The sequence below is a fragment of the Schistocerca piceifrons genome, unplaced genomic scaffold, assembly GCF_021461385.2.
Source record: "Schistocerca piceifrons isolate TAMUIC-IGC-003096 unplaced genomic scaffold, iqSchPice1.1 HiC_scaffold_541, whole genome shotgun sequence".
NCBI classification, from domain to species: domain Eukaryota; kingdom Metazoa; phylum Arthropoda; class Insecta; order Orthoptera; family Acrididae; genus Schistocerca; species Schistocerca piceifrons.
Window position 1 is genome coordinate 149,287 of NW_025728779.1, and position 24,568 is coordinate 173,854.

At 49.5% G+C, this 24,568-nt stretch overlaps 23 non-coding genes across 23 annotated transcripts; 18 read left to right on the forward strand and 5 right to left on the reverse strand.

Annotated features, from left to right (window-relative positions):
• The first annotated feature begins 1,414 nt into the window (after positions 1–1,414).
• LOC124757047 lies at positions 1,415–1,533 on the forward strand. Its single transcript, XR_007012379.1, has one exon. It is a non-coding gene; the product is annotated as a 5S ribosomal RNA (ribosomal RNA).
• A 6,495-nt stretch (positions 1,534–8,028) lies between these two features.
• On the forward strand, positions 8,029–8,101 carry Trnak-uuu. The gene has a single exon. It is a non-coding gene; the product is annotated as a tRNA-Lys (tRNA).
• Positions 8,102–14,706: 6,605 nt separating this feature from the next.
• On the reverse strand, positions 14,707–14,778 carry Trnag-ucc. The gene has a single exon. It is a non-coding gene; the product is annotated as a tRNA-Gly (tRNA).
• Positions 14,779–15,754: 976 nt separating this feature from the next.
• Trnam-cau lies at positions 15,755–15,827 on the forward strand. Its single transcript has one exon. It is a non-coding gene; the product is annotated as a tRNA-Met (tRNA).
• Positions 15,828–16,135: 308 nt separating this feature from the next.
• On the forward strand, positions 16,136–16,207 carry Trnae-uuc. The gene has a single exon. It is a non-coding gene; the product is annotated as a tRNA-Glu (tRNA).
• Positions 16,208–16,503: 296 nt separating this feature from the next.
• Trnak-uuu lies at positions 16,504–16,576 on the forward strand. The gene has a single exon. It is a non-coding gene; the product is annotated as a tRNA-Lys (tRNA).
• Positions 16,577–16,715: 139 nt separating this feature from the next.
• Positions 16,716–16,797, forward strand: Trnas-aga. The gene has a single exon. It is a non-coding gene; the product is annotated as a tRNA-Ser (tRNA).
• A 275-nt stretch (positions 16,798–17,072) lies between these two features.
• Trnag-ucc lies at positions 17,073–17,144 on the reverse strand. Its single transcript has one exon. It is a non-coding gene; the product is annotated as a tRNA-Gly (tRNA).
• Positions 17,145–18,120: 976 nt separating this feature from the next.
• Positions 18,121–18,193, forward strand: Trnam-cau. The gene has a single exon. It is a non-coding gene; the product is annotated as a tRNA-Met (tRNA).
• A 308-nt stretch (positions 18,194–18,501) lies between these two features.
• On the forward strand, positions 18,502–18,573 carry Trnae-uuc. The gene has a single exon. It is a non-coding gene; the product is annotated as a tRNA-Glu (tRNA).
• A 296-nt stretch (positions 18,574–18,869) lies between these two features.
• Positions 18,870–18,942, forward strand: Trnak-uuu. The gene has a single exon. It is a non-coding gene; the product is annotated as a tRNA-Lys (tRNA).
• A 139-nt stretch (positions 18,943–19,081) lies between these two features.
• On the forward strand, positions 19,082–19,163 carry Trnas-aga. Its single transcript has one exon. It is a non-coding gene; the product is annotated as a tRNA-Ser (tRNA).
• A 275-nt stretch (positions 19,164–19,438) lies between these two features.
• Trnag-ucc lies at positions 19,439–19,510 on the reverse strand. The gene has a single exon. It is a non-coding gene; the product is annotated as a tRNA-Gly (tRNA).
• Positions 19,511–20,486: 976 nt separating this feature from the next.
• Positions 20,487–20,559, forward strand: Trnam-cau. Its single transcript has one exon. It is a non-coding gene; the product is annotated as a tRNA-Met (tRNA).
• A 308-nt stretch (positions 20,560–20,867) lies between these two features.
• Positions 20,868–20,939, forward strand: Trnae-uuc. Its single transcript has one exon. It is a non-coding gene; the product is annotated as a tRNA-Glu (tRNA).
• Positions 20,940–21,235: 296 nt separating this feature from the next.
• On the forward strand, positions 21,236–21,308 carry Trnak-uuu. Its single transcript has one exon. It is a non-coding gene; the product is annotated as a tRNA-Lys (tRNA).
• Positions 21,309–21,447: 139 nt separating this feature from the next.
• Positions 21,448–21,529, forward strand: Trnas-aga. The gene has a single exon. It is a non-coding gene; the product is annotated as a tRNA-Ser (tRNA).
• Positions 21,530–21,804: 275 nt separating this feature from the next.
• On the reverse strand, positions 21,805–21,876 carry Trnag-ucc. Its single transcript has one exon. It is a non-coding gene; the product is annotated as a tRNA-Gly (tRNA).
• A 976-nt stretch (positions 21,877–22,852) lies between these two features.
• On the forward strand, positions 22,853–22,925 carry Trnam-cau. Its single transcript has one exon. It is a non-coding gene; the product is annotated as a tRNA-Met (tRNA).
• A 308-nt stretch (positions 22,926–23,233) lies between these two features.
• Positions 23,234–23,305, forward strand: Trnae-uuc. Its single transcript has one exon. It is a non-coding gene; the product is annotated as a tRNA-Glu (tRNA).
• Positions 23,306–23,601: 296 nt separating this feature from the next.
• Positions 23,602–23,674, forward strand: Trnak-uuu. The gene has a single exon. It is a non-coding gene; the product is annotated as a tRNA-Lys (tRNA).
• A 139-nt stretch (positions 23,675–23,813) lies between these two features.
• Trnas-aga lies at positions 23,814–23,895 on the forward strand. Its single transcript has one exon. It is a non-coding gene; the product is annotated as a tRNA-Ser (tRNA).
• A 275-nt stretch (positions 23,896–24,170) lies between these two features.
• Trnag-ucc lies at positions 24,171–24,242 on the reverse strand. Its single transcript has one exon. It is a non-coding gene; the product is annotated as a tRNA-Gly (tRNA).
• Between the last annotated feature and the right edge of the window lie 326 nt (positions 24,243–24,568).

Here is a 24,568-nt window from a genome sequence, read left to right on the forward strand (position 1 = left end):
TACAAAATAAGTAAGGGTAACAAATACCATACAAAGATGAATAAAAAAAAAATTTAATTAGAAACCTGTAGTGCTCAACCATGCAGATGATTTATTTTGTTGTTTTTTCTTATTTCTGAAATAAAGATTTGGTTACAAAAAAAAAAAAAAAAAGGGGCTGTTGGCTCTTTCTCATTTTTTAATTTTTGCGTCGCTACACCTGCCAGCCTCTTTTTCATACTAACTTTCAGGTGTGACAAAGATGCTTCCACAAGCATTTTAAAGTACTGTACTAAACGTAAGACACGAAATTGCAGTAATGAACTCAGTTTGAGCAAGAATGCGCGGAGGAAGAGTGCTAGGAACTCGTTGGAATTAACGAAACACTACGAATCGACAGATGTGTCCTTGAAACGCGTCAGAGCCAACTGTTTTGTAGCAGTGCTAAATTCGAAAAACTAACTAAATACATAAATTAAAAAAAAAAAAAAACAGCCGTTCTCGTCCGATCACCGAAGATAAGCAACAACGTTAGTATTCGGATCGGCGACCGCCTGGGAACTCTGGCTGTCTTCATTTTTTGCTTTTTTGTCGCTACCTCTGCCAGCTCTCTTTTCATGCTACCTTTCTTGTGTGACAAAGATGCGTCCATACTGATTTTAAACTATCGTAAGATGCGATATTAAGGAACTCCGTTTGAAGAAGAGTGTGCCAAGGAAGATTAGCAAAGTGTGTCTGCAAATAACGAAACAGTATGAAACGACAGAAATGTTGTGAAATACGTCCGGGCATATTGTTTTGTAGCAGTGCACATCTGCAAATTTGTAAACAAAAATTTCTCTTTCGCCTCTAGAGGAGATGGATGCTTTGTTGAACCTCCTGTGTCCTCTGTCCGTGTTTTCGCACCTTTCCAGCGCAGCGCTGCTCTACTCTAGTAGCTCCGAACGGCCGCACACGGCGTCTCGGACACGCCGGTTCGGCCCGCGCCCATCTCGCAGATGTTTGTCGTGCTTGTGCGGTCATATGGAGCGCGACCCGAGCGGCAGCGAGCAAAGTCGGGACAAGTCGGGACGGAAGGGGAGGGGACAGGCGAAAATGCACCGCGCAAATTACGCAAATATCTGGAAGCGCGGCGCGTGTCAGGCAGGTGAGAAAGCCTCCGCCGGTCCAGCAGGACACTGCCACACCCCGCGCAGTCCCCCCGACGCCCGGCCCTGCGCCGGATAACAAGAACAAGGCGCGTCTCCCGCGAGTGTCGGAGGCCGCACGCACCAAACGAATGACAGGCGGTGCAACGAGCAGCCGTGTTGTGCGTGTCACCCACGTGGCGGTGGAAGGACTCGCTTTGCGTCAAATGTGCCACGGAAAACGGCGATTGCGTGTGTTGGGAGAAGGGGCGAAGGCTTCTTCTGCCGTGCGGCCACATTATAAGGACGCCAACGGCCATACCATGTTGAATACACCGGTTCTCGTCCGATCACCGAAGTTAAGCAACATCGGGCCCGGTTAGTACTTGGATGGGTGACCGCCTGGGAACACCGGGTGCCGCTCGCTATTGTGCGTCGCAGGTAGCAGAGGATTTCCCGGCCGTGTTGCCGTCGCCGGCCGGCCACGAGACCGTCCCCGCACCGCGCCCGCTGCCCGCTGCCCGAGGTGGACAGCGTGCCGCCGCCGTCGCTGCTTTGGCGAGTATAAGTTCTTTATTTTATTGACCGGTTATTTTTGGAAAACATGGCATCAACGACAAACAGGAAGGACACTATTCAGTGTACTTTCGATAAGAATGGTGAAAGACCGAACGCGTTTGAAATTCACAATTGGATCATTGACGTTGTGAAAGTACCAGTAGAGGAAATTGAGGGACTACAATTGGACTTTATTTTGAACACATTGTTTGTAAAAATCGGAAACGCCGCGGAAATTGATAGAGTAGTAAATCTAAACAGGGGCATCTGGAAGTTCAAACATAGGGACGGAACCACAAGTGACGTCACGATCCAGCATTCTGGTTACGGAATCAGGAATATAAAAATATACAATCTGCCTTTCGAAGTCCCTGACGAAGAAATTGTAAAAACCTGCAGACTATACGGAAACGTTTTCGGGATATCGAGAGACAAGTGGTCGAGTGCATACCGCATTCAGGTAGACTCGGGAGTGCGCACCGTAAAAATGGACCTAAGGAAACACATTCCCTCGTTCATCAACGTATGCGGGCACAGAGGCTTCGTCTCGTACACAGGCCAACCTCAGACGTGTTCCATTTGTCATGCCACGGATCACATGAGGAACGATTGCCCACGAAACCGGCCGGTACAGCTTCCTAGAGAGAATACGTACGCAGGCGCGATGATGAATCTCAACGCAGATTTTCCGTCGCTGAGAATAGCGGACGCTGCCCCGCAGCCACAGTTAGAGGACAGTAACGGCAACGAGCCTGCCGCCGCGGGCCCCGCCGCCGCTACAACCGAGCAGGACACAATGGAGGAGGAGGAGGCCACAGAACCCGCGCCCCAGCCCGCTGCCCCGGCTACCCCCGGCCCCGAGCCGGCCGCCGGGCCCGCACCCGGAAGCGCCGACAAAAGGAAGATTAGCGACGGCAGCTCGGACGAGGCCGAACAGCAAGTACAGCCCAAGACGGCGCGTACACAGAAAACGCTGGCGAAGCAAGCGAGAAAGGAAAGAGAACCCGAACGAGAAATAGAAATGATGGAAACTGAAAAAGCAGAAAATGAAAGTGGCACTCCAGCCACACACGAACAGGCACGCGAGCAGAAGATAAGAGAAAACGTGAACCAACTTAAAAAGATACTGAAATTAAACCAAGAAGATGACGTCGCCGCAACCACCTCGAAGAAGAGGAGCGGAGAAAAAGCCAAGGGGAAACAACGGAACACAGAAGAAGACACAGAAACGACAAACAAAACGGCAAACAAAACAGGAACCAAAAAGGAAAGGAAAAGGCAAAATTACAGTTCCTCACAGGAGAGGAGGCAAAGCGGGCCAGACCGGCCACAGCTACAGCACACGGACTCTGACGACAGCTCATGACGGGCAATAGAAATGACTAGGCTGGCAAAAAACTCATACCAGATAATCACTTGCAACGTAAATAAAATGACTACAGCAGTAAAGATAGACGCCCTCGCACAGTTCTTAAGACACAGAGCCGCAGACGTAGCGCTATTGCAAGAAGTGGCATCGACGGCGATAGAACGGATACCGGGGTTCGAAATCTACACAAACATAGACCCAGAATCGAGGTGCGGCACTGCGATAATGGTCAGACATGGAATAGAAACTGACGAACCCAAGATGTTGTCAAACGGCCGAGGAATTGCGATCCAAATAGAAGGCACGTTAGTTGTGAACGTATATGCACCGTCAGGCACAAACAACAAGAGAGCCAGGAGCAACTTCTTTAATGAAGAAATATGTGAACTTATCCTACACAACAACAACAATATCATAATTGGTGGTGACTTCAATTGTGTGACCGATCAAGAGGATCAGATCCCAGTGGCAAACGCGTGCGCCGAATTACAAGAACTTGTTAAACGTTTAAAACTGGAGGATTCGTGGAGAGTGGAAAATCCCGCACTCACAGAGTTCACATACTTCTACAGAAACGGAAGAAGCAGACTCGATAGAATTTACGTAGGCAGAGATTTGGCAGACAAAATATCGCGAGTGGAGGTCTGTCCAGTCATGTTTTCCGACCACTCCTGCTACGAGTGCAGCATCCGTTTGGAAACAGAGAAGACGGCGGCGGGAAGAAGCTCCTGGAAGCTTAACACCGACCACCTGCAAGACGTCGCTCTGAGAAAGGAGATAGCAGCCACGTGGCAGGAATGCCTGGCGAAGAGAGCAGAGCACAGCACCACAATAGACTGGTGGATTACGCGCACGAAACCAGCGCTGAGAAGACTGCTAATTCGGTTCTGCGCCGAAAAAGCGTTCTGGAGAAGGAACACTGCCGACTTTTATCAACAGTGCCTGAAAGATGCCCTAAATGCGCCGTTAGACGACCAATCTTTCTTGCCTAGGGTGAGGAGGATCAAAGCAAAAATGCTACTGATCAAAAAACAGCAACTGAGGGGAGTAATCAGAAGAAGTAAAACGTACGGCGAAGTGGAGGATGAGCCCGCTACCCTGCACCACATCAACAGGGAGAGGGAAAGGGCGGCGAGCAAGACCATTAAGGAACTGTGCGACGGCGAAGGGCGATCACTCAAAACAAAACCAGTAATTAAAAGACACATAGAGACGTACTTCGAACAACTCTTCCAAAAAGAAGAAATAAAACAACGAGCAGTAACAAAAATCCTGCAAAACACAACACGGATGCTAACGGAGGCAGACAGAACAAAACTGACGGAGACCTTCGACGAAGATGAAGTCAGAGCAGTCCTCAAGAGCAGTGCCAAAGGAAGATCACCGGGCACCGACGGCATCCAGACCGAGTTTTACATCGAGTACTGGGACATAATCGGAGGGAAAGTGACGGAGATGGTAAATGAGATCTTAGGCGGAGCAGAGATACCAGCCAAGCTCACGGATGGGACCATCATACTCATACCAAAACAGAAAAAAGCCCGAAGAATAGAAGACTACCGTCCCGTCACGCTCCTGAATGCCGATTATAAATTAATAGCCAAATGCCTCGCAAGCAACTTGAAGACTGCAATGACCAAAACAATAAGTCCGTGGCAGACGTGTGCAGTGAGACGTGATAGCACATGCAGCTACCAACAAGAATACAGCAGCAATAATATCCGTAGACTTCAACAAGGCTTTCGATAGGATCGATCACAGCTACTTAATGAAGACGTTAAGAAGACTAGGATTCGGACCAAAATTCAACAGCATCGTCGAAAAACTACTAAAGAATGGCAAATCCAGAATAGCCATAAACGGATGGACAACAAAATACATAGAACTTAACAGGTCAGTGAGGCAAGGCTGCCCCCTGTCAATGGCCCTTTTTGCAGTAGCACTAGACCCGCTATTGAAGAAGATCGCCAATAGCATAGCAGGCTACACGGTGGAAGACAAAACAGTGGCTTGCGTAGCCTACGCAGATGACATGGGAATCTTCATCCAACAACGTGAAGAAATAAAAACGGTGGAAGAAATACTGCACACTTTTGAAGAAGCGTCACGTGCAAAAATAAACAAAAAGAAAACAGTGCTACTGCCAATTGGGAATAAGCAGATAAATGCAGCGAGTCAGTGGTATGAAGTAGTCGAGAACCACAAAGTACTCGGCATCTTCATGCAGCCTTGTCCACAAAAAATGGCAACATACAACTGGAGGAACGCACTACATGTAATACGAGGCCTCACGAGAGTGCATTCAAACAGGCAACTAACCCTGCAGCAAAGAATAGACCTCATAAACACAACGATCCTATCGAAAGCCTACTACCTGGCACAGATCCTGACCTTACCCAAAGAAATAGCTAGGGCAATCACGGGAGCCGTATACTACCTCCTGTGGCGAAGAGAAATCTTCAAGGTGGCGCAGGAAACATGCTCGCTACCGATAGAGGAAGGAGGACTCGGTCTTGTGGAAGTAAGAACGAAATGTGCGGCGCTTCTACTAAAAAGGACGCTGGAAATCCAGGAGAAGAATCCAGAAAGCATCACAGCAGCACTGATAAGAAGAATGAAACCTGCATCTGAAGAACCGCCAATAAACACGAGCCACATCCCGTATAAGATTTGCCACGTAAGACAATACTACATAGACAAGAGCTATGCATTGACAACCGTGGCAAATCCCAGTCACAGGACAGCGAGGAAAATATACAAGGCGCTGAGGGGAAGGCCTGCCAGAAACAAAATAGAAAACAAGTTCCCAAATCACAACTGGCCACAAATATGGAAAAACATCACGGAAACCACGCTACCAAAGCACGTGAAGGCGAGCTGGTACCGAATAGTAAACAGGACGGTAGCAACAAACGAAAAATTAGCCCGGATCAAACTGAGAGATTCAGATAAATGTGAAGCCTGCAACTGTGTCGACACACTAGAGCACCGCTTCACACGTAAAAACGGGGTCAGCATATGGGAAACGTGCCAGAGAATAGTGGCAAAAATAAATAGAACGGACCAGCGAGCTATAACACCTACAGTCATCACTGCGCCCGATATCAAACCATTTCCCAGGCCGAAAAGGCTGGCAACCTTGTGGATCCTCGGCATGACAGGCCACGCCATCGTGACGAAGCGGCAGACGGACCACGTCGATTTCCTGATGGACCTCTGGGAGGAACATAAGGAAGCGCAGCAGCACAGGCGGTATGACGAGAACTTCCAGAACTTCCTCCGGATACCCCTGCAGGCAACCATCGACGACGTCTTCCCCGGCGGCACGTGAACACCAGCAAGCCTCCCCACAGCACCGCAGCAACCTCGACAGTGCAGTGCAGTGATAAAAGTGAAGTAGTGCAAATCCAAAAAGAAAGTGAAAGTAGAAGTGCGCCAAAGTGTTTTAAGAAATGCAGCAAAAAGAAAAAGAAAGTGTTTTTATCAGTGTGAACACCCTAGGGTGTAGTGTTTCAGTGCTACAACCTCCCAATCACCACCGGATAACAGGTACATATTAAAGTGTTCTTTCCCTTCCTAAGTGCCACAAAGTCATAAGATGTACTAATAAAACTTTGCACTCATCTCTACTTTCACCTTCGTCCTTCAACTGTCAGATCTGTCTTTCCATGTAAGTAATATGTGATGCATGCTTAAACGCCGAACTAAAACCGGACCTCCTTTGTTTCTACCATCCTTTCATGCCTTAAATGCAATATGTAATTTAAATGTATATAACTTAATGTAATCAATGTCTAAATAACTATGCTCATTTTTTTTTGTTTTGTTTGTTTGTTTGTATGCACATTGCAAGTGAATAACTCTGTGACATCAGAGAAATGTCAGTCGTGTCAGTATTTGCCACAACAAACTTGGACATAAACATATAGCAATGAAAATGGACTACTCTCAGTAACGAATATAGGAAAAACTTATCGAATTGCTTAAAAACGAAAAGAATGAAAGGAAAATTACCAAATGGACAGCATGTCTTACAAAATAAGTAAGGGTAACAAATACCATACAAAGATGAATAAAAAAAAAAAAATTAATTAGAAAACTGTAGTGCTCAACCATGCAGATGATTTATTTTGTTGTTTTTTCTTATTTCTGAAATAAAGATTTGGTTACAAAAAAAAAAAAAGAAAGGTGCTGTTGGCTCTTTCTCATTTTTTAATTTTTGCGTCGCTACACCTGCCAGCCTCTTTTTCATACTAACTTTCAGGTGTGACAAAGATGCTTCCACAAGCATTTTAAAGTACTGTACTAAACGTAAGACACGAAATTGCAGTAATGAACTCAGTTCGAGCAAGAATGCGCGGAGGAAGAGTGCTAGGAACTCGTTGGAATTAACGAAACACTACGAATCGACAGATGTGTCCTTGAAACGCGTCAGAGCCAACTGTTTTGTAGCAGTGCTAAATTCGAAAAACTAACTAAATACATAAATTAAAAAAAAAAAAACAGCCGTTCCCGTCCGATCACCGAAGATAAGCAACAACGTTAGTATTCGGATCGGCGACCGCCTGGGAATTCTGGCTGTCTTCATTTTTTGCTTTTTTGTCGCTACCCCTGCCAGCCCTCTTTTCATGCTACCTTTCTTGTGTGACAAAGATGCGTCCATACTGATTTTAAACTATCGTAAGATGCGATATTAAGGAACTCCGTTTGAAGAAGAGTGTGCCAAGGAAGATTAGCAAAGTGTGTCTGCAAATAACGAAACAGTATGAAACGACAGAAATGTTGTGAAATACGTCCGGGCACATGATGCAATTACTGTCGGCACCGGAATAAAGGGAGAAGAGGCACTGGTCCGTTGTTGGGCTGCTACCAGCGTCAGTGGGAAGTCGGTGAAGTCGCCAGTTGCGCCAGAAGCCAGAAATTACCGTAGTACGCCTACACACGCGTTCCAGTTATTTACATTGCTTGCAGCCGCTCCGTCCACAACGAGCGTGAGCCCGGATAGCTCAGTCGGTAGAGCATTAGGCTTTTAACCTAAGGGTCCAGGGTTCAAGTCCCTGTCCGGGCGGAGATTTTAACGTTTCCGTAATGGCTCGTCTCGTAGCGATGGTAGCCCTGCCGTAATCAGTGCACGGAGTTCGTTTCCTGTCAACATTCTGCGCAGACCGGTTGGATTTTTCACGATTCCTGGGAAACTTGGGTTACGAGCAGTCGTGGCCGAGTGGTTGCGGCGAGCGGACGTGCCCGTCGCGAGCTCCGCTAGCAGCTGTGTTTACATCGTTGGTCGTCGTGGTTTGCAGCGGCCTGGTGTCTATACTCAGCGTGTTTCTTCTCTTTTTGTAAGTTTTTCAAGGATTTATTGTGGAAAATGGTGTCGTACAACCGGTCTAATACTATTCAGTTGTTGTTTGATCGCGAATTTCCGCGTCCCACGGCTTTTGAAATACATCATTGGATCCGATCGGAATTGCAAATAGACCCAGCTTTGCTTGACGGTGTTCATTTAGATTTTATTGTTAATTCCGTGTTTTTGAAACTCCTTGATAGTGAACTATGTGAGCGTTTGGTGGCCGTCAATGGCGGGGTTCGGAAGTTTAAACATGCTGATGGGACTATTAGTGACGTGCAGGTTCTACATGCCGGTTATGGTGTACGAAATGTGAAGGTTTTCCATCTGCCTTTTGAAGTGCCCTTGGATGAAATTCGCCGTGCATTAAGTTTATATGGGACTATCTTTGCTGTCACTAAAGATTATTGGTCGTCCGCGTATGTTTATCAATGTGATAACGGCGTCCGTACTGTGCGGATGGACTTAAAGAAACACATTCCGTCATTCGTTATCATAGGCGGCCATAGGGCTTTCATCTCCTACACCGGCCAACCTCCAACGTGTTCTCTCTGTCATTCTACTGAACATATGCGGAATTCTTGTCCCCGTCGGCGCCCTGTGCAGTTGCCCCTAGAAAACTCAGGTAGTTACGCAGGTGCCCTTCTTAGAGGTTCTCCGCCACCGGCTGACTCGTTAGTTCGTGAACCGGTTGTAGCGGGTATGTCTATTCTTCCTAGTGTACCTGTTGTTCCACATACGCCTGTTGTTGACAATGTCCCTGACGTTAGCACTGAATGTCGTCCGACCAACCGTTCTGCTCCGTTGCAGGAGACGACTTCCGTGACTTCACTTGATAATGAACGTGTTCAGAGCATTCCGGAATCAGGTGCTATTACTGTCGCCGTTTGCGACACCGCGCCTGCCTCACCGGTTCTACAGTGTCCAACGTCCTCCCCACGTGATGCTGCTACTTCAGTGCCTGTTGTGTCGGACATCCCTGCTGGGGATTGTGCACTTACTGCCACTCCTGACAAGGTCGCGGACTCCATCCCATCCCCCAGTAACGTGACTGCTCCAGCGAATACCTTGCACCTTTCTCCGCCTCAAGTGGAGAACTTGGTTATGGATGTAGAACAGCACTCTGTTGCCTCCGTACGGAACGTAAAGACCAAGTTGCAGGATACTGACTTTGCCACGCAACGAGAAAAACGTGTGCGAGAACAAAGTCGGAAACTTAAGGGTATGCTAGGAAAGGGTACCGGCGGCCGGGAAATTTCGCCCCCTTCGAAAAAGATTAGTACTGACACGGAATCTCGTAAACAGCGCAATTCGCAGACTCGCGCGTCCAGGAAAACCGCGTCGGGTGACCCTACCGGCGGCAGTCTGTCGGACGGAGACACGACCAATCCTACGCCGCTCTCCTGGGCGGACGATGAAGACATGTAACTGCCACGGTACCCTGCTTTCCGTCTCCGGTGCGCCTGCACCTTGCCGGTGACTCCCTTTCAAAAAATTTATCTGTGTGCCCTACACCCATGCGTCCTGTAGCCACATGGTTAAAATAGCCACGTTAAATATCAACTGTATTGCGGCTCCTCAGAAATTGCAAGTCTTGGCAAATTTTATCCAACATTGTCGGTTTGATTTTATTTTTCTGCAGGAAGTGAGCGTTGTGTGCCTTGATGTTTTAACGGGGTATTCCGCCATTTATAATGTCGACCCGGAAGCTCGGTGTGGTACCGCTATTTTATATAAGTCTGCAGTAGCGCCCACGCGCGTCCACCGACTACCGACCGGCAGGGGGATCTCGTGCGTTATCGGAGGCCTGCAACTAGTTAACATTTACGCTCCGTCTGGCACTGGTTTCAAGAGGGCGAGAGCGAGATTTTTCATTGAAGATGTACCCACCTTGATTGGTAGCCCGACGCTGCCCGTCGTGTTGGGGGGCGATTTTAATTGCGTGGTCGCGGACAGTGATCAGTTTCCTACGGCTCATAAGTGCGTTGACCTTGATCGTCTGATTGCCAGCTTCCAGTTAGCGGATGTGTGGCGTGTCCTCTATCCTCAACAGCAAGCTTTTACGTATTTCTATCGAAATGGGGCTAGTAGACTTGATAGGTTCTATGTGTCGACCTGCATAGCAGATCACCTAATCAGTGCTGACGTTGCCCCTGTCTGTTTTTCCGATCACTGCGCCTTCTTCTGTGACCTTCGCGCGCCGCAACTCCACCAGTTACGTCGATCTCGGGTGTGGAAGTTTAACGTGACTCATGTCCGTGCCCCCTCGTTGCGTCGGCAGATTCACGATACGCTCTCTTCCTGCGGCGAAAAGCTGGCTAACTATGCCTCGGTTGTCAATTGGTGGGTTCACCTGGCCAAACCGTCCATCCGTGCTGTTTTAAAGTGTTTTAGCGCCGAAGCTGCGCTGTGGAAACATAGAACCACTGAATTTTATTATCAGATTTTAAAAGATGCCGTCTCTCTACCAGATATTGTTGATGAGCAATTTATGCTTCAGTTAAAGGCTGTGAAAGCTCAAATTTTTAAATTGCAGGCCCAAGATTTTCAGGGCTCCTTACTTAGAAGCCGCTGTGTAGGGACGTTTGATGAGTCACCGACTATTCACCATATCGAAAGAGAGCGGAGACGGGGTGCTACTAAATTTATTCGGTGTCTTAGACTGGAGACTGGGGAGCGACTCACCACTGAGAGGGACATTCGTGCGCACATTTTTGCCCATTTTAGTGCCGCGTTCCAGCGTAGCGACCACGATAGGGCGGCCGCACATGTCCTCATAGGTGAAATGCGGAACCTGCTTACACGTGAGGACAATGACACCCTCCTTTCCGCCATCACGACGGAGGACATGAGCGGTGCACTCTGTTCGTCTGCTCGACACAAGTCCCCAGGCCCTGACGGAATTCCTTTAGAATTCTACCTCGAGTTCTGGGATCTCTTAGAACCTATCCTCACAAAGGTCGCAAATGAATTGTTGAGTGGCCTTCCGTGTCCGGCAGAGTTCCTAGAGGGTATAGTCATTCTTCTCCCTAAGACCGCTGGGGCTGACAAAGTTGAAAACTTCCGCCCTATCACGCTGTTGAACAGTGACTACAAGCTTTTCAGCAAATGCGTCGCAACCAGGCTGCACAGTGTGATGCGAAAAATCATTAGCCCTTTCCAGATGTGCGCTGTGACAGGGAGGGGTATCCTTGCCGCCGTGAGCACGTATAGGGACGTCGTGGCTCACACTGCTGCCACACGGACTCCAGGGGCGATTCTGTCGATTGACTTTAGGAAGGCTTTTGATAGGATTAACCACGATTACCTCTTTGCCTTGTTAGGTCACATCGGCTTTCATATGAACTTTGTCTCCGCTCTTGAAAATGTCCTAACGAGAGCGTCTTCTCGCATTCTGATAAATGGCACCCTTTCGGCTCCCTTTAGGATCGCACGGTCTGTGCGGCAAGGATGTCCCCTCTCTATGTCCCTCTTTGTTATCGCTCTTGACCCCCTCCTCCGCCGAATTGGGCGCACTGTCAGTGGGATCGATGTAGAGGGTGTACGGGCGTCGTGCATTGCGTACGCCGACGATGTCGGCGTCTTTATACGACAAGAAAAGGACATCCCTTTAGTTAAACCTGTGTTCCGTCTTTTTGCCCAGGCTACCGGTGCGGAACTGAACCCGCATAAAACAGTGCTACTCCCAATAGGTGCCTGTCGCAACTATGCTGCCGATTCGTGGTACACCATAGCTGCCTCCCACATGATGCTCGGCATTCAATTCTTTGCTTGCCCCATAAAGATGGCCGCTCATAACTGGCGCCGTATTTCCACAACTGTCAAAGGTCTCATGTTTCGTCACGCCACCCGGAAATTACATCTTCTACAGCGTGTTGAGTTGATCAATGTTCACATTTTGGCTAAAGCGTGGTATGTGGCTCAAGTGCTCAACGTCCCACCTCCGTTGGCACGCACGATCAGCCAAGCTGCACACTGGCTGCTGTGGCGTGGCCATATTTTCAAGGTGAAACTTGCCACATGTACCCAGCCTCCGTCTCGCGGAGGACTAGGTCTCGTAGATGTTAGAAAGAAATGTTCTGCCCTGCTAGTCAACAGAATTGCCACCATTGTCGAGAATAGCCCCCACAGTACGACGGCTGCCCTCTTCCGCGCCCATGAGCCCCTTTCTGACAGTGCACCGATCAATGTCTCGCGGATACCTTACAAGCTTGCTGCATTCAGAGATTTTTTCTTGTCCCGCAGTTATCATGTTTCACTAGCTCGAGACCGCAGGACGCGGTCTGCCACCTCTTTGTATCGTGAGATGATTGGTTTGTCACCACCGAATAACTTAGTCCGTCAATGTCCCCACAACAACTGGGTTCTTGTTTGGCAAAACGTCAGCAACAAGTTGTTACCGGCGGAAGTGCGAAGCACGTGGTATACGGTCATCACTCGCACTGTGACAACCAACGACCGACTGGCGACTATTCACCTAATTCCGTCCTCTAAGTGCGAGTACTGTGACGAAAGGGGTACCCTTGAGCATCGGTTTCTTTGCAGAACCACACGAGATGTGTGGGCTATTTCCTGCGACATGCTCGCACTCATTAACAGGACTGACAAGCGGTCTTTTTCGCCGCTGACGGCTGTCATCCCCGACATTAAACCCTTTCCGCCATCTAAGCGAAATGCTACAATGTGGATTTTAGGGCATACCACCTACGCTATATTTGCCAAGAATATAATTGATCCAGTCGACTACTTGTTTTATCTGTGGGAGCGCCATGAAACGCTCCGGAGAACAGCCTCATATCAGAGATGCTTTCAGCGCTTTCTACAAATCCCCATTGAACAGCAATTTCGGAAAGTCTTCAATCTGGCACCGACTGTTTTCCACTCTTAATGACGACGTCGATCATGGTCCTGCAATGTGAACGGAAGTAATAGCGTGTTGACGTTACGAAAGAACTCAGAAACAGAAAACTGAAGAACAAACTAGAAACACATTGAAATGACAAATAAATGGAATACAGCATTATTTTCTTTCTTCCTTTTCTTTGACTGTTTTCATAACTTTCCTTTTTCCTTTCTTTGCGATTGGAACGCACTTTCGTTTTATTTAGAGTGTGCTTTTTTACTCCCTTTCGAGAGCTTAGTCTTCCTTTCTTTCAATATGTCTTTCGCTTTCTTCTTTCCTACGGGGATCGCTTGCTTTAAAGTTCTATGTTGCCAATTTGCTCGCTTCTTTACGTGAAGACAGCACACTCAAAATCTTCCACTCCTTTCACATTCCTTTCCAAGAGAGGTGTTTTGTTTGTAGTTGCCAAATTATGTGCCATTTCATTTTCTTTTTTCCGTTATGGGGAAATAGAATTTGCTCATTTTTTCTCTCAGGTCCGTTACTTAATTTCATGTCCCGGCAGAGTTGCGGGCTTCTAAGTTCTTCGTGTTTTCTTTTTCTTTTCCCACTGCACTCCTTGTCGTTCTCTTCCAGCAGGAAACGCTGCCTTTCTATCGTTTTGGGGCGATGATTTCGTTTCCTTTATGGCTCCAATTATTTCTTTCCTCTTTCCCCAGCCAATGAGCTACCATGTTAAGTTCCCCACTCTTTACCACGCCAGTCGGCAAATAATAAATCAAAAACAAACAAACGAATATTTACAACAATTTAAAAGTAAAAATTTAAAATAAATCCACTTCAGTAGCCAAAAAAAAAAAAAAAAAAAAAAAAAAAAAAAAAAAAAAAAAAAAAAAAATAAAAACAACACAAAACCAGTTACCTACGCTAACTCAGGAGGCGACTGAGTGACGGGTCTGGGGGAGACATTGTGGCCAGGCCTCGGGACATTCGACCCCTGCCCTCTTTGCCTCTGCCTGCCTGTTGCTCTCGTTGCATCCATTTAAGAAAAAAAAAAAAAAAAAAAAAAAAAAAAAAAAAAAAAAATACAAAAAAAAAAAAAAAAAAAAGTCCTGCCGACTGCGTCGGTTTTTTTCTTTAAAAAAAAAAAAAAAGAAAAATACATTTAAAAAAAAAAAAAAAAAAAAAAGTCCTACCGACTGCGTCCCTTTTCTCTTTATTTTTTTGTTCAAGAAGAAGGAGCAGAAAATGTCGCAGTTTGCCTGTCGTTTTGGTACCTCGCTACACCTCACCTCTCACAGCCGTTTATAGCGCCTGTCCTTTTGATAAGGGCGAATTCCAAGCGTCAGCTTTCGCGTCAGCCGAGCAAAGTCGGGACAAGTCGGGACATACTACAGGATGGTCTGCGTGGAGCTACGACGAAAAAAACCTTCATTTAACAGCACGCGGCTCACATACTCATACGAAAAAAACTAGCGCCACTTGCGGTGGCCGGGAATCGATCCCGGATCAACTGCTTGGAAGGCAACTATGCTCACCATTACACCACCACCGCACAGCCGCTGCTCGCAACGCCCCGCTGTGTCGGCTTCCTGCCCGCCAGCAGCGGCCCACGGTGATAGTAGCTGCAGGCGCTTTTCGAGGTAGGAGGGTGCATCCACACGCATTCGGGTAGCGCCTCCACGCACGCTGCGTCTTTGGGCAAGACTAGTCGCCGCGGCCGCAAGGTTACTCACACGATAGAGATGAGCATTCGTTTTAAGGCAGTGTAGTGGAGCACTCCGCGTGTGTAGCACTTTTTTCGGTTGTATCCGACGTCGCTGGGTGGCAATCCCACTTTCCCCTGCAGAAAAGTGCTCGGGAAGCACGGGCAGCTTGACGAGCATCGCTGGTTCAATGGCATGTGCCTCAGTAGTGCAGTAGGCAGCGCGTAAGTCTCATAATCTTAAGGCTTGCCGGCACGATAGCTCAGCGTGTTCGGTCTGAGAGTTATCTGCCCTCTGTAATAAAAGACCGAGTCAACGATGAACTTGAACGGGCGCCATCGGACGTCCGCCCCCAACAAATGCAACGAAAGAAATGAGAAGAAAAAAAAAATTGGTGAATGCTCGCTTAGCATGCGGACGGCCCGGGTTCGATTCCCGGCCGATGCATCGTTCTGCTGTTCTCGCTATAATGCTGCCGCGCCGATTCCTCGCCTGAGCTGCGTCAGCCTCAGGAATGTATAGCAGGATTCGCTGTGAGAGGAACCATACACGCAGCACGCAATAGACCGTACTTGAACGGTCGCATGCTATTTCTGAACTCTGACGTCGGCCTGTCCCAACAGGCCGCTGTGTTCAGGTGCCGCAAGGGCGATGTACTGTAACCTCAGGCAGTGCTGCGTTCCGTTGAAAAAGCTGCGGCAGCAGTTTAATCTAGCAAGTAGGGAAAGCACGTGTAGCAACACAACAGATTCTTGAGAAAGCGCGAACTGTCTAATCTCTAATATGAGAGACTTACCAAGTTTCCTGTAACGTTACTTGCACCGTGCCTCGGTAGCGCAGTAGGTAGCGCGTAAGTCTCATAATCTTAAGGTCGTGAGTTCGATCCTCACCCCGGGCATTTAATTTGCTGTACATCATGGCTGAATTAACGGCGTTGCTGTTGCTAGGGAACGAACTTAATTGTCGTTCGTTATCCATAAGGAGTCTACGCCTCAGCGTCAATACGTTTATTTCCAATTATGACAACGTACAACTTTGATCTTTCTCTTCCCTTGTTAGGAGTAAAATAATGAATAGTCAATTTCGGGCTGTGCGCCATGCCAGTCTGTAGGCTCAAATATGCTCGCAAACGGAGAACTGCACTGAGTCCAGATTCAGCACGAAATACGAGAGGAGACGGAGAAAACCTGACGCTTATCGAGCAAATCCGGTGTGGTCTAGTGGCTAGGATACCTGGCTTTCACCCAGGAGGCCCTGGTTCGATTCCCGGTACCGGAACGGAAGTTTTTGCGCACACAACGCTCCATGTTTTGGCCTTCGAACTGTCGTTTGTCGCCCACCTTCCGAAGCTTCGACCGAACGTAATCGGGGAAAACAGGCACATGATGCAATTACTGTCGGCACCGGAATAAAGGGAGAAGAGGCACTGGTCCGTTGTTGGGCTGCTACCAGCGTCAGTGGGAAGTCGGTGAAGTCGCCAGTTGCGCCAGAAGCCAGAAATTACCGTAGTACGCCTACAAACGCGTTCCAGTTATTTACATTGCTTGCAGCCGCTCCGTCCACAACGAGCGTGAGCCCGGATAGCTCAGTCGGTAGAGCATTAGGCTTTTAACCTAAGGGTCCAGGGTTCAAGTCCCTGTCCGGGCGGAGATTTTAACGTTTCCGTAATGGCTCGTCTCGTAGCGATGGTAGCCCTGCCGTAATCAGTGCACGGAGTTCGTTTCCTGTCAACATTCTGCGCAGACCGGTTGGATTTTTCACGATTCCTGGGAAACTTGGGTTACGAGCAGTCGTGGCCGAGTGGTTAAGGCGTCTGACTAGAAATCAGATTCCCTCTGGGAGCGTAGGTTCGAGTCCTACCGACTGCGTCGGATTTTTCTTTTTTTGTTTAAGAACAACGAGCAGAAAATTTCGCAGATTGCCTGTCGTTTTGGTACCTCTCCACACCTCGCCTCTCACAGCCGTTTATAGTGCCTGTCCTTTTGATAAGGGCGAATTCCAAGCGTCAGCTTTCGCGTCAGCCGAGCAAAGTCGGGACAAGTCGGGACATACTACAGGATGGTCTGCGTGGAGCTACGACGAAAAAAACCTTCATTTAACAGCACGCGGCTCACATACTCATACGAAAAAAACTAGCGCCACTTGCGGTGGCCGGGAATCGATCCCGGATCAACTGCTTGGAAGGCAACTATGCTCACCATTACACCACCACCGCACAGCCGCTGCTCGCAACGCCCCGCTGTGTCGGCTTCCTGCCCGCCAGCAGCGGCCCACGGTGATAGTAGCTGCAGGCGCTTTTCGAGGTAGGAGGGTGCATCCACACGCATTCGGGTAGCGCCTCCACGCACGCTGCGTCTTTGGGCAAGACTAGTCGCCGCGGCCGCAAGGTTACTCACACGATAGAGATGAGCATTCGTTTTAAGGCAGTGTAGTGGAGCACTCCGCGTGTGTAGCACTTTTTTCGGTTGTATCCGACGTCGCTGGGTGGCAATCCCACTTTCCCCTGCAGAAAAGTGCTCGGGAAGCACGGGCAGCTTGACGAGCATCGCTGGTTCAATGGCATGTGCCTCAGTAGTGCAGTAGGCAGCGCGTAAGTCTCATAATCTTAAGGCTTGCCGGCACGATAGCTCAGCGTGTTCGGTCTGAGAGTTATCTGCCCTCTGTAATAAAAGACCGAGTCAACGATGAACTTGAACGGGCGCCATCGGACGTCCGCCCCCAACAAATGCAACGAAAGAAATGAGAAGAAAAAAAAAATTGGTGAATGCTCGCTTAGCATGCGGACGGCCCGGGTTCGATTCCCGGCCGATGCATCGTTCTGCTGTTCTCGCTATAATGCTGCCGCGCCGATTCCTCGCCTGAGCTGCGTCAGCCTCAGGAATGTATAGCAGGATTCGCTGTGAGAGGAACCATACACGCAGCACGCAATAGACCGTACTTGAACGGTCGCATGCTATTTCTGAACTCTGACGTCGGCCTGTCCCAACAGGCCGCTGTGTTCAGGTGCCGCAAGGGCGATGTACTGTAACCTCAGGCAGTGCTGCGTTCCGTTGAAAAAGCTGCGGCAGCAGTTTAATCTAGCAAGTAGGGAAAGCACGTGTAGCAACACAACAGATTCTTGAGAAAGCGCGAACTGTCTAATCTCTAATATGAGAGACTTACCAAGTTTCCTGTAACGTTACTTGCACCGTGCCTCGGTAGCGCAGTAGGTAGCGCGTAAGTCTCATAATCTTAAGGTCGTGAGTTCGATCCTCACCCCGGGCATTTAATTTGCTGTACATCATGGCTGAATTAACGGCGTTGCTGTTGCTAGGGAACGAACTTAATTGTCGTTCGTTATCCATAAGGAGTCTACGCCTCAGCGTCAATACGTTTATTTCCAATTATGACAACGTACAACTTTGATCTTTCTCTTCCCTTGTTAGGAGTAAAATAATGAATAGTCAATTTCGGGCTGTGCGCCATGCCAGTCTGTAGGCTCAAATATGCTCGCAAACGGAGAACTGCACTGAGTCCAGATTCAGCACGAAATACGAGAGGAGACGGAGAAAACCTGACGCTTATCGAGCAAATCCGGTGTGGTCTAGTGGCTAGGATACCTGGCTTTCACCCAGGAGGCCCTGGTTCGATTCCCGGTACCGGAACGGAAGTTTTTGCGCACACAACGCTCCATGTTTTGGCCTTCGAACTGTCGTTTGTCGCCCACCTTCCGAAGCTTCGACCGAACGTAATCGGGGAAAACAGGCACATGATGCAATTACTGTCGGCACCGGAATAAAGGGAGAAGAGGCACTGGTCCGTTGTTGGGCTGCTACCAGCGTCAGTGGGAAGTCGGTGAAGTCGCCAGTTGCGCCAGAAGCCAGAAATTACCGTAGTACGCCTACAAACGCGTTCCAGTTATTTACATTGCTTGCAGCCGCTCCGTCCACAACGAGCGTGAGCCCGGATAGCTCAGTCGGTAGAGCATTAGGCTTTTAACCTAAGGGTCCAGGGTTCAAGTCCCTGTCCGGGCGGAGATTTTAACGTTTCCGTAATGGCTCGTCTCGTAGCGATGGTAGCCCTGCCGTAATCAGTGCACGGAGTTCGTTTCCTGTCAACATTCTGCGCAGACCGGTTGGATTTTTCACGATTCCTGGGAAACTTGGGTTACGAGCAGTCGTGGCCGAGTGGTTAAGGCGTCTGACTAGAAATCAGATTCCCTCTGGGAGCGTAGGTTCGAGTCCTACCGACTGCGTCGGATTTTTCTTTTTTTGTTTAAGAACAACGAGCAGAAAATTTCGCAGATTGCCTGTCGTTTTGGTACCTCTCCACACCTCGCCTCTCACAGCCGTTTATAGTGCCTGTCCTTTTGATAAGGGCGAATTCCAAGCGTCAGCTTTCGCGTCAGCCGAGCAAAGTCGGGACAAGTCGGGACATACTACAGGATGGTCTGCGTGGAGCTACGACGAAAAAAACCTTCATTTAACAGCACGCGGCTCACATACTCATACGAAAAAAACTAGCGCCACTTGCGGTGGCCGGGAATCGATCCCGGATCAACTGCTTGGAAGGCAACTATGCTCACCATTACACCACCACCGCACAGCCGCTGCTCGCAACGCCCCGCTGTGTCGGCTTCCTGCCCGCCAGCAGCGGCCCACGGTGATAGTAGCTGCAGGCGCTTTTCGAGGTAGGAGGGTGCATCCACACGCATTCGGGTAGCGCCTCCACGCACGCTGCGTCTTTGGGCAAGACTAGTCGCCGCGGCCGCAAGGTTACTCACACGATAGAGATGAGCATTCGTTTTAAGGCAGTGTAGTGGAGCACTCCGCGTGTGTAGCACTTTTTTCGGTTGTATCCGACGTCGCTGGGTGGCAATCCCACTTTCCCCTGCAGAAAAGTGCTCGGGAAGCACGGGCAGCTTGACGAGCATCGCTGGTTCAATGGCATGTGCCTCAGTAGTGCAGTAGGCAGCGCGTAAGTCTCATAATCTTAAGGCTTGCCGGCACGATAGCTCAGCGTGTTCGGTCTGAGAGTTATCTGCCCTCTGTAATAAAAGACCGAGTCAACGATGAACTTGAACGGGCGCCATCGGACGTCCGCCCCCAACAAATGCAACGAAAGAAATGAGAAGAAAAAAAAAATTGGTGAATGCTCGCTTAGCATGCGGACGGCCCGGGTTCGATTCCCGGCCGATGCATCGTTCTGCTGTTCTCGCTATAATGCTGCCGCGCCGATTCCTCGCCTGAGCTGCGTCAGCCTCAGGAATGTATAGCAGGATTCGCTGTGAGAGGAACCATACACGCAGCACGCAATAGACCGTACTTGAACGGTCGCATGCTATTTCTGAACTCTGACGTCGGCCTGTCCCAACAGGCCGCTGTGTTCAGGTGCCGCAAGGGCGATGTACTGTAACCTCAGGCAGTGCTGCGTTCCGTTGAAAAAGCTGCGGCAGCAGTTTAATCTAGCAAGTAGGGAAAGCACGTGTAGCAACACAACAGATTCTTGAGAAAGCGCGAACTGTCTAATCTCTAATATGAGAGACTTACCAAGTTTCCTGTAACGTTACTTGCACCGTGCCTCGGTAGCGCAGTAGGTAGCGCGTAAGTCTCATAATCTTAAGGTCGTGAGTTCGATCCTCACCCCGGGCATTTAATTTGCTGTACATCATGGCTGAATTAACGGCGTTGCTGTTGCTAGGGAACGAACTTAATTGTCGTTCGTTATCCATAAGGAGTCTACGCCTCAGCGTCAATACGTTTATTTCCAATTATGACAACGTACAACTTTGATCTTTCTCTTCCCTTGTTAGGAGTAAAATAATGAATAGTCAATTTCGGGCTGTGCGCCATGCCAGTCTGTAGGCTCAAATATGCTCGCAAACGGAGAACTGCACTGAGTCCAGATTCAGCACGAAATACGAGAGGAGACGGAGAAAACCTGACGCTTATCGAGCAAATCCGGTGTGGTCTAGTGGCTAGGATACCTGGCTTTCACCCAGGAGGCCCTGGTTCGATTCCCGGTACCGGAACGGAAGTTTTTGCGCACACAACGCTCCATGTTTTGGCCTTCGAACTGTCGTTTGTCGCCCACCTTCCGAAGCTTCGACCGAACGTAATCGGGGAAAACAGGCACATGATGCAATTACTGTCGGCACCGGAATAAAGGGAGAAGAGGCACTGGTCCGTTGTTGGGCTGCTACCAGCGTCAGTGGGAAGTCGGTGAAGTCGCCAGTTGCGCCAGAAGCCAGAAATTACCGTAGTACGCCTACAAACGCGTTCCAGTTATTTACATTGCTTGCAGCCGCTCCGTCCACAACGAGCGTGAGCCCGGATAGCTCAGTCGGTAGAGCATTAGGCTTTTAACCTAAGGGTCCAGGGTTCAAGTCCCTGTCCGGGCGGAGATTTTAACGTTTCCGTAATGGCTCGTCTCGTAGCGATGGTAGCCCTGCCGTAATCAGTGCACGGAGTTCGTTTCCTGTCAACATTCTGCGCAGACCGGTTGGATTTTTCACGATTCCTGGGAAACTTGGGTTACGAGCAGTCGTGGCCGAGTGGTTAAGGCGTCTGACTAGAAATCAGATTCCCTCTGGGAGCGTAGGTTCGAGTCCTACCGACTGCGTCGGATTTTTCTTTTTTTGTTTAAGAACAACGAGCAGAAAATTTCGCAGATTGCCTGTCGTTTTGGTACCTCTCCACACCTCGCCTCTCACAGCCGTTTATAGTGCCTGTCCTTTTGATAAGGGCGAATTCCAAGCGTCAGCTTTCGCGTCAGCCGAGCAAAGTCGGGACAAGTCGGGACATACTACAGGATGGTCTGCGTGGAGCTACGACGAAAAAAACCTTCATTTAACAGCACGCGGCTCACATACTCATACGAAAAAAACTAGCGCCACTTGCGGTGGCCGGGAATCGATCCCGGATCAACTGCTTGGAAGGCAACTATGCTCACCATTACACCACCACCGCACAGCCGCTGCTCGCAACGCCCCGCTGTGTCGGCTTCCTGCCCGCCAGCAGCGGCCCACGGTGATAGTAGCTGCAGGCGCTTTTCGAGGTAGGAGGGTGCATCCACACGCATTCGGGTAGCGCCTCCACGCACGCTGCGTCTTTGGGCAAGACTAGTCGCCGCGGCCGCAAGGTTACTCACACGATAGAGATGAGCATTCGTTTTAAGGCAGTGTAGTGGAGCACTCCGCGTGTGTAGCACTTTTTTCGGTTGTATCCGACGTCGCTGGGTGGCAATCCCACTTTCCCCTGCAGAAAAGTGCTCGGGAAGCACGGGCAGCTTGACGAGCATCGCTGGTTCAATGGCATGTGCCTCAGTAGTGCAGTAGGCAGCGCGTAAGTCTCATAATCTTAAGGCTTGCCGGCACGATAGCTCAGCGTGTTCGGTCTGAGAGTTATCTGCCCTCTGTAATAAAAGACCGAGTCAACGATGAACTTGAACGGGCGCCATCGGACGTCCGCCCCCAACAAATGCAACGAAAGAAATGAGAAGAAAAAAAAAATTGGTGAATGCTCGCTTAGCATGCGGACGGCCCGGGTTCGATTCCCGGCCGATGCATCGTTCTGCTGTTCTCGCTATAATGCTGCCGCGCCGATTCCTCGCCTGAGCTGCGTCAGCCTCAGGAATGTATAGCAGGATTCGCTGTGAGAGGAACCATACACGCAGCACGCAATAGACCGTACTTGAACGGTCGCATGCTATTTCTGAACTCTGACGTCGGCCTGTCCCAACAGGCCGCTGTGTTCAGGTGCCGCAAGGGCGATGTACTGTAACCTCAGGCAGTGCTGCGTTCCGTTGAAAAAGCTGCGGCAGCAGTTTAATCTAGCAAGTAGGGAAAGCACGTGTAGCAACACAACAGATTCTTGAGAAAGCGCGAACTGTCTAATCTCTAATATGAGAGACTTACCAAGTTTCCTGTAACGTTACTTGCACCGTGCCTCGGTAGCGCAGTAGGTAGCGCGTAAGTCTCATAATCTTAAGGTCGTGAGTTCGATCCTCACCCCGGGCATTTAATTTGCTGTACATCATGGCTGAATTAACGGCGTTGCTGTTGCTAGGGAACGAACTTAATTGTCGTTCGTTATCCATAAGGAGTCTACGCCTCAGCGTCAATACGTTTATTTCCAATTATGACAACGTACAACTTTGATCTTTCTCTTCCCTTGTTAGGAGTAAAATAATGAATAGTCAATTTCGGGCTGTGCGCCATGCCAGTCTGTAGGCTCAAATATGCTCGCAAACGGAGAACTGCACTGAGTCCAGATTCAGCACGAAATACGAGAGGAGACGGAGAAAACCTGACGCTTATCGAGCAAATCCGGTGTGGTCTAGTGGCTAGGATACCTGGCTTTCACCCAGGAGGCCCTGGTTCGATTCCCGGTACCGGAACGGAAGTTTTTGCGCACACAACGCTCCATGTTTTGGCCTTCGAACTGTCGTTTGTCGCCCACCTTCCGAAGCTTCGACCGAACGTAATCGGGGAAAACAGGCACATGATGCAATTACTGTCGGCACCGGAATAAAGGGAGAAGAGGCACTGGTCCGTTGTTGGGCTGCTACCAGCGTCAGTGGGAAGTCGGTGAAGTCGCCAGTTGCGCCAGAAGCCAGAAATTACCGTAGTACGCCTACAAACGCGTTCCAGTTATTTACATTGCTTGCAGCCGCTCCGTCCACAACGAGCGTGAGCCCGGATAGCTCAGTCGGTAGAGCATTAGGCTTTTAACCTAAGGGTCCAGGGTTCAAGTCCCTGTCCGGGCGGAGATTTTAACGTTTCCGTAATGGCTCGTCTCGTAGCGATGGTAGCCCTGCCGTAATCAGTGCACGGAGTTCGTTTCCTGTCAACATTCTGCGCAGACCGGTTGGATTTTTCACGATTCCTGGGAAACTTGGGTTACGAGCAGTCGTGGCCGAGTGGTTAAGGCGTCTGACTAGAAATCAGATTCCCTCTGGGAGCGTAGGTTCGAGTCCTACCGACTGCGTCGGATTTTTCTTTTTTTGTTTAAGAACAACGAGCAGAAAATTTCGCAGATTGCCTGTCGTTTTGGTACCTCTCCACACCTCGCCTCTCACAGCCGTTTATAGTGCCTGTCCTTTTGATAAGGGCGAATTCCAAGCGTCAGCTTTCGCGTCAGCCGAGCAAAGTCGGGACAAGTCGGGACATACTACAGGATGGTCTGCGTGGAGCTACGACGAAAAAAACCTTCATTTAACAGCACGCGGCTCACATACTCATACGAAAAAAACTAGCGCCACTTGCGGTGGCCGGGAATCGATCCCGGATCAACTGCTTGGAAGGCAACTATGCTCACCATTACACCACCACCGCACAGCCGCTGCTCGCAACGCCCCGCTGTGTCGGCTTCCTGCCCGCCAGCAGCGGCCCACGGTGATAGTAGCTGCAGGCGCTTTTCGAGGTAGGAGGGTGCATCCACACGCATTCGGGTAGCGCCTCCACGCACGCTGCGTCTTTGGGCAAGACTAGTCGCCGCGGCCGCAAGGTTACTCACACGATAGAGATGAGCATTCGTTTTAAGGCAGTGTAGTGGAGCACTCCGCGTGTGTAGCACTTTTTTCGGTTGTATCCGACGTCGCTGGGTGGCAATCCCACTTTCCCCTGCAGAAAAGTGCTCGGGAAGCACGGGCAGCTTGACG